Source organism: Sinocyclocheilus rhinocerous, unplaced genomic scaffold (genome assembly GCF_001515625.1).
Source record: "Sinocyclocheilus rhinocerous isolate Xijiao unplaced genomic scaffold, SAMN03320098_v1.1 scaffold4221, whole genome shotgun sequence".
NCBI classification, from domain to species: domain Eukaryota; kingdom Metazoa; phylum Chordata; class Actinopteri; order Cypriniformes; family Cyprinidae; genus Sinocyclocheilus; species Sinocyclocheilus rhinocerous.
In genome coordinates, this window is record NW_015647455.1 from 49,761 (window position 1) to 57,722 (window position 7,962).

The window sequence follows — 7,962 nt, forward strand, 5'->3', positions numbered from 1 at the left end:
CCTAGTGGCCAGACTGACTTACTACAGGTGAAAGTTTGCCAATATCACCCTTACTGTACATACAGTACATAATTATTCTTAGAAAAAATAACTGTAAATCACCAAAAGGCATTTATGTTCCAATGGTTGTAGTTCATTCCTAGTGGCCATACTGACATACTACAGGCAAAAGTTTGCCAATATCACCCTTACTGTACATACAGTACATAATTAATCTTCGAAAACAATTACTGTAATTCACCAAATGGGTTTTTTTATGTTCCAAATGTTGTAGTACATTTCTAGTGGCCAGACTGGCTTACTACAGGTGAAGTTTTGCCAATATTTTCCTTACTGTAAATACAGTACATAATTATTCTTAGAAAACAAATTATTGGTCATTGTCCAGCAGTTTATTTGATTTCTTAGCCAATAAAAAGTGTATGTTTTAACATAGCATACAATCGCCACGCTGCACATTACTGTTAATTGTAATATTGACCTTGCATGGAAATTGCGAGGTGAAGTAATCCTGAGTCATTTCTTTCACAGAATCATGTCCAGGCGACTGTGAGATGTGATCTGATCATCATCAGTCTGTCTGCAATGACTTGAAGAAACAGAACAAACTGAGACAGACAACGTCTCCAAGATGCTTCAAGAAACCTACCTGCAAAGCTACAGTACTGTTTAAAGTATTAGGCACTTGTGTAAAAATGCTGTCAACTTTTCTTTATCAATTAACTTCTATTACCTAAATGAAATCAACATTTGGTGTGAGCATCCTTTGTGTTTAAAGCAGGTTTTGCCCTCGGTTTCTCAGGAGCTTTGCAGGAGGTTTCTTGGATATGTTATTTACCCATCATACATATAAAGTTTAAGACATCATCTCACTCCTTATTGTCAGACATATCAGAACAGAAAAGAACCTTACTGATGGAAATACAAATATATTCATATTCTCTTTCCTCTGAAGCTGTGAAGAGGTGAAGCCCAAATGATACAGACATGGATGCAGCAGTGCCAGAACAGCTGAAGCACGCTCCAGGACGTGCTGCTTGTGGATATAAAACATTAGCCATAAACAACTTTCACAAACTCTAAAAACATTTACACATGTGTTAACCACTATCCAGTATTTTTGTTGTTTACTTGTTTGATTAATGGCTGCTTAGCATTAATGTAAAAATGTTAGAGAAAATGCCATAGACTCAGACTTAACCACATTCTACTATTTTTATTTTCTTGTTTGAATAGTAGCTGTTTAACAAATGGAATATATATTTTTTAAATGTAGTAGTCACAATAAAATACGTGCTAAATTAGAAGGCTCTTCTTTTTGCTTTAGTCCACAAATGTGTTATTGTTTGTGCTACACGTGATTAAAACGTTTTATAGACGTTCAGGTCTGACTGGACCGATGCTGGACCTTTTCAGAACATTGGTCAAATTCAGATGTGCCTTTCATGATGTTGCACAGTGGGTGTGTGATTATTTTATATGCAGGCTTATACTGAAATTATGCAGCAACACATCTTATAAACATCCAGAAGATGACACATGTAGACGTCCAGGGACGCAGAAAACACGTGTAATTCATGGACAGAAGACGTCAAAGACGTCGGTTCAATTTTCATTTTGGATATATTCTTCAACCATGACGGGACGTGTCGGAGGGACGTCTTTTCAACGGTCATTACACGTCCAAATGTTTGCTGGGATACTAATCTATTTAAGCTTACAATGCTTTTGAGAAACGCAGGTTTTGGCCGCTTCCTCGAGTCCCGCGCATTATTGATGACTCTGTTCGGATCGTGAGCTGATTCTACAGCGCTGCCAATCAAGACTAACCACTCATGATTTATTATCCATATATTATCGAATGTCAAACTCGAAGATGATCACTTTGGTACATGGGGCGGCAATAATATAAAACACAGTCTTTTACACATATTAGCTTCTCATACGGTTCTGTGACAAAGTGAAAGTGAAACAACTCACTGATGCAGCTCATAGAGTTATTAAAGACATTGATGATTAAAATAAACTCATGTTTTAGTGCATCTGATATGTACATTTCTTTTTACATACAGACCATTATAAAGAAATGTGATACCTGTCGGTTTCATCATGTATGCATATTTCCTTGATGCTGCCATGAGAGCAAGACGTGTGAATGAGGAAGTGTGTGTGTGTGTGTGCGTGCGTGCGCGCGCGTGTGTGCGTGCGTGTGCGTGCGTGCGCGTGTGTGTGTGAGTGCGTGCGTGTGTGCGCGCGTGTGTGTGTGGGTGGGTGGGTGGAGTCAGTGATGATAGGAAGCTAAAAACCTCTTCCTGTCGGTATGATTAGCCAGTAAACGTTCATGCTACAGTTCTTCACTGGGGGGTGGGGGGTCACAATGATCCACATCATTTTAGCCAGAACTGAACCAAAGCAGTGCCATAACCCAACCTGAAGATAGCCAAATCATACAAATAAATGAACCTTATAACCTTAAAAGCCATTATTTAACCATATTCAGGGTGCGAACTACGGGGGAGCTATAGGGGCAGCTCGGCTCCCCTTAATAAGACATGGGCTCCCCTGAAAACGTGATTTGTGAAAGTTTGGGGGGGTCTCAAGAAATATTGACAATGTGTTATTTTGACGGGCAATTTCAGTTTTGTGTAATGTGATCATCGTGGATTATTATGTGTAAAATTGCAAAAATATCATTCATTCATGCATGAAGGCGATTTATACGTAATTCACTTCAATAAAGATAGAGGCGGAGTCCGGGACTCGGAGGCTGGAGGTGGAGACAAGGGATCCCCTAGCCACGACGCCGATGGAGACTGGCAGACCCGCAGCGAAACCACACCACTGACGTTGGGCTGAGGGTGAGCTGAGGGTGAGCTGAGGGAGAGCTGAGGGTGAGCTGAGGGTGAGCTGAGGGAGGGCTGAGGGTGAGCTGAGGGTGAGCTGAGGGTGAGCTGAGGGAGAGCTGAGGGAGGGCTGAGGGTGAGCTGAGGGTGAGCTGAGGGTGACAGCAGGTGAGCTGAGGGTGAGCTGAGGGTGGGCTGAGGGTGACAGCAGGTGAGCTGAGGGTGAGCTGAGGGTGACAGCAGGTGAGCTGAGGGTGAGCTGAGGGTGACAGGAGAGGACTGATGAAGAGTGGGGGGGGGTGTTCTGAGCAGTCCGAGGGTTCAGGGATGGTGAGCTGCGGCAGATCATGCATTAATGGTTGCTTCTCAACTCGAAAATGTTCAAAATGTACACCACCGGGCGCGGTCCGGTACCGGCCATCACGAGCACCGGGCGCGTGCCGGGACCGATAAGTTCTGATGGTTTAAAGGTAAAAGAGATGTGATGGTTAAAAGATTATGCACATGAGTTCCTAATGTCTATATTTTGAAGATGATGATGACGAACGAACGTTTTTGTGTAATTAAGTAGTGTAATGTTATCTAAGAAGTCCGATGGAAATGTAAGTGTTGAATGTTAAACAGTTAAACAATAAGTGCTGTGTATACTGATGTGTAACGTTACATATGCAGCTCAGGTGTGTTGTCCTGTACGTCGGAACTGCGTTTATTAGAGATGAACATTGATTGTTGTGAGAGTTAAGCTCCGAACAGCACGCGAGGATTTGAGAAAGTTCTGATTGTCTCCAGCTTTCAGAAACTGACCTGAGCTTCTGCAGGAGTCGTTTTTGGGAGAACACAGCACTTCACTGACACTTTAGTGACATTCAGTGTTCACACAAACACAACAACTTACCGCATAACATCCTCTTTAACCGATTTATCACGAATTATTAGTTCTTTATCACTTTTATAATAGCAGCCTTTTCAAATGTAACTAGTGTTCATCTATTACATTATTCAGGCAGCAGAGGGCGCTATACTGTCTCATTCAGATGAACAGAGCTTGAAGCGGTCATCAGCTGCCTTTGTTTTGTATTTTGTGCTGTTCTCTGAGGTCCACTTATAATCTTATCAAGATTTTTACATAAAAAACATCATAATTTTATGTTAATCTTTTAGATGAACTCGTGGGAGGAGTGTGAGGGGAATTCATCGGGGATTCCCCTTTAATCACTGAAACTGGTGCTCTTTCAGTTATGAGTGCCCCCGGATTTTTAGGGGGACCCCCGCCCCGGACCAGACCGCAAATGTGCCCTCGTCTGCACGCCACTGTTTACAAGCACATAGTAGAGTACACGCCACAAAGACTGTTTTACAAGAATAATAGCAATTGGTATAGTTTGGGAAGGGTAGGGAATGCAAAGGCCCCAAATGCAGGTCTCAATCAGAAGCAAATATGTCCCACTGTGTCAGAATCAATCAGGGCCGGAGTGGGACTCATTCTCAGCCTGGAGCTTCATGCCTTAGACCGGCCCGCTTTAGTTCACTGACTATACTAAAGTAATGTAATTAAAACCTCAGTATATGAATCTGCAAATACAGTAGCCTAAGTGTTGCTTCTCGGTGAAGATTAGAGCAGTTAATAACAGTGTTCTTTACAACAACACAGTATCAGGATCTATTTTCTGTAAGATTTAGTGTTTGTAAATATAAAAAACCTGAAATGAAAAAAGAAAACTTGGGCATAGAAAGTTATATTGAGACTAATGTGATCATGTTTGCTTATTCACACACTGTACTACAACTGCTGATTCATCTGCTATCATTAATGATCTCAGGGCATTTTTCATTGAGCAGGTCTACACCATGCTCTTCATTAATATTAATTCTTCTAACTCTTATATTCGCTCAATGACAATCCTACCTGTCCATTCTGGTGTGTTGAGCTCATGACTGGTGCTTGGTAACGTTACTGGGCCTGGCTCTTCACTGTTAGCAGCAAACTGAACTAGAGCCTGCTGCTGCTGAAGAGCTACAAGACAAAGTTTGATGCATCAACATGAACGCTGGTTTGCAGACAACCTTGTTTTGTATAGCCGCATTTCTTTTTATATTACTCTGGCCTTTTCAGCGCCGTCTTTGCATTTTCTATTATCCTTTTTTTAATCTCTGATTTTTTGCTTGCATATCTCCAACAACTGACTTTTCTTTTTCTTTTTTTTGAGCAAGGTGCTGCTGTTGCGGGAGTCAGAAGATAATTGCGGCACTGAGGCTAGGCATTATCATGCAGCAGGAGGAACCCAGGGCCCACTGCACCAGCGTAAGGTCTGACAGCGGCTCTGAGGATTTCATCCCGGTACCTAACAGCAGTAAGGGAACCATTGGCTAACATGTGGAGGTCTGTGCAATCATCCACGGATATACCTCCCCAGACCATTACTGACCCACTGCCAAACCACACTCTCTCTTACACACAGACACACTCACACACACACTTACACTCACACAGACACACACACTTACACTCTCTCTCACACACAGAGACACACACACACTTACACTCTCTCTCTCACACACACACACACAGAGAGACACACAGACACACTTACACTCACACAGACACACACACTTACACTCTCTCACACACACACACACACACAGAGACACACAGACACACTTACACTCAGACACAGACTCTCTCACACTCTCACACACACACAGAGAGAGACACACACACACACAGAGAGACACGCTCACTCACTCTCTCACACGCACACACACACACTCTCTCTCTCTCACACACACACAGACAGACAGACAATCAGAGGACTTAATCTAGGTCACAGACAGACAGGCAACTGAAAAACCCCTTCAGGTGTGGCGGATCCAGCTTTGACGAGACAGCAGGTTCTGTCACCACAGGCCAGTTCTTCCACACTAAATGAATCTGAAATGACTGTTCTTGCTCTTCCTCATCCTCGTATACGCTGTCTTCCGAACCTCTCAGATTGATGGATGCACTTTGAACTGGCTTATATTTTGTACATTCACATATTTAGAAACAAGTGTGAACAGTTTTGAATTATTGTGTGTAAATGATGACAGCTGTGTTGCAGTTGTGCTTAACCTTTGCTTTCTTGTGTTTAGGGTTTTGCATCACACGTTTATCACGGTGCACGTGTTACTTGCCGTTTCTTTGTAATTCTTTGTGAAATTTACTAGTAATTCGTGAGTTTCAAATGAATCCTGCAGCATTGCTGCTCGCGACAGAAGAGGAGCGGCGGAGATCAAACGCGAGCAGCGATCAAAGCAGGCGGAGCGTCATTTCCTGAACGCGGCGCGTCGTGTGAAGATCAAAGCTTTTCTAGCTCTACAGATCATTTTGTTCCAATATCTCGATTCCAGCTTAAATCATACGATCGAGAACCTTACAGAGACTGAACCAAACATCACTACACACACACACACACTCTCACACTCACACTCACACACACTCTCACACTCACACACACACACTCTCACACACACACACACACACTCTCACACTCACACTCACACACACTCTCACACTCACACACACACACTCTCACACACACACACACACACTCTCACACTCACACTCACACACACTCTCACACTCACACACACACTCTCACAAACACACTCTCACACTCACACACACACTCTCACAAACACACTCTCACACTCACACACACACTCTCACAAACACACTCTCACACTCACACACACACTCTCACAAACACACTCTCACACTCACACACACACTCTCACAAACACACTCTCACACTCACACACACACTCTCACAAACACACTCTCACACTCACACACACACTCTCACAAACACACACACACACACACACACACACACACACACACAGCCTCATCTCTACATTAATGCAGTGAAGAAAGGGTTAAACCCAGAAGACTTCAGGACAGGTGCTCTCACGCAGGCTGGCTCCTCAAACACAGAGAGAAGAGGAAAAAACCCTGTGCTTAACACATTAAAAACCAATGGATTAAACCATTGCAATTATAAATCATGTGCTAACTAGTCTTGGTTCAACATGAACATTAAAGTGCTACCTATTTCAATACAATATAGTCATGTAATAGCAATGCACGCCCACATATTCGGCTATTCTAACTGTGCTTATTTCCGTTGCTGGTATAAGTGGCAGTGGGTGGTAATACACTAGAAATGCACAGTTTCACACCATCGAGCTGATAATGTTTCTTTAGTCATTCATCAATCTTACAGCCTGAACCACTGCAGGGAAAGCACCCTTTCAGCTGCAACACTTTTCCAACTCTTGCATGCTGCGGCAGCCCTGTCTCTGTCAAAATTATGTCCTTAATCATGCCAGAGTAATTACAACACCAGAGGCCTACACTGAAGCTCCTTCAGGAGGTGGAGACCCACACCTTTCTAATGCTGCACCGTCTGATGGAGCTCAAAGAGCCCGTGGGGGCAGCTTTAGCCGGTCTGGCCACTGAGAGACCCCCACTGAGCTCTGATGAATCCACCTCTGCGAGTGCATGCCTTTCATTGCTTTCTGGCTTTAATGGTTTTAATGGTGAGCTGTCAGAAGAAAAGAAGGCTTCCGGCTCTAAAGGAGTGCCACTGCTTAAAACGCTAGAAACGCTAGAGCAGGAACAGATGACAGATACTGTATGGCAGCTCCAGAGGCAACACAAATGGGAGAGCTTAACAGTTAAGGGAGAAGCTGAACACGTTGCAGTCTATGAGCATCATGTGCACTTGCAACAATGCTGGACCCTTGCTTCAAAGCGATAGAGATGAATAGGGATAGGAACGATCTGGAGGACAGTGATGGAGTCAAGGGGAAGGCAGCAGACGCTACTGTGGAAGTCCAGCGGTAGCTTACAGAACCAAATATTGGGCGACTGGACCCCTTCAGTACTGACAGAAGATTACATATCCACATCTGTATAGGCTTGCTGTCGAGTATTTATGTACCCCGGCTTCATCTGTGCCTCGCTAAAGTGTGTTTTACAGGCAGGAGAAGTTTTAGTTTTAATGCTCTTAAATAAAAACACCTAAAGTATACCCTCTTCATCATTTTCCTTGTTACACAAGCACATTCCCAGTCCTCT

At 43.4% G+C, this 7,962-nt stretch overlaps 1 long non-coding RNA gene across 1 annotated transcript; it reads right to left on the bottom strand.

Annotated features, from left to right (window-relative positions):
• Positions 1-1,134: 1,134 nt before the first annotated feature.
• Positions 1,135-2,180, bottom strand: LOC107709167 (uncharacterized). The gene is made up of 2 exons (XR_001636463.1): positions 2,096-2,180; positions 1,135-1,883 (listed from the first exon to the last, which is right to left on the bottom strand). It is a non-coding gene; the product is annotated as an uncharacterized LOC107709167 (long non-coding RNA).
• Positions 2,181-7,962: the final 5,782 nt, after the last annotated feature.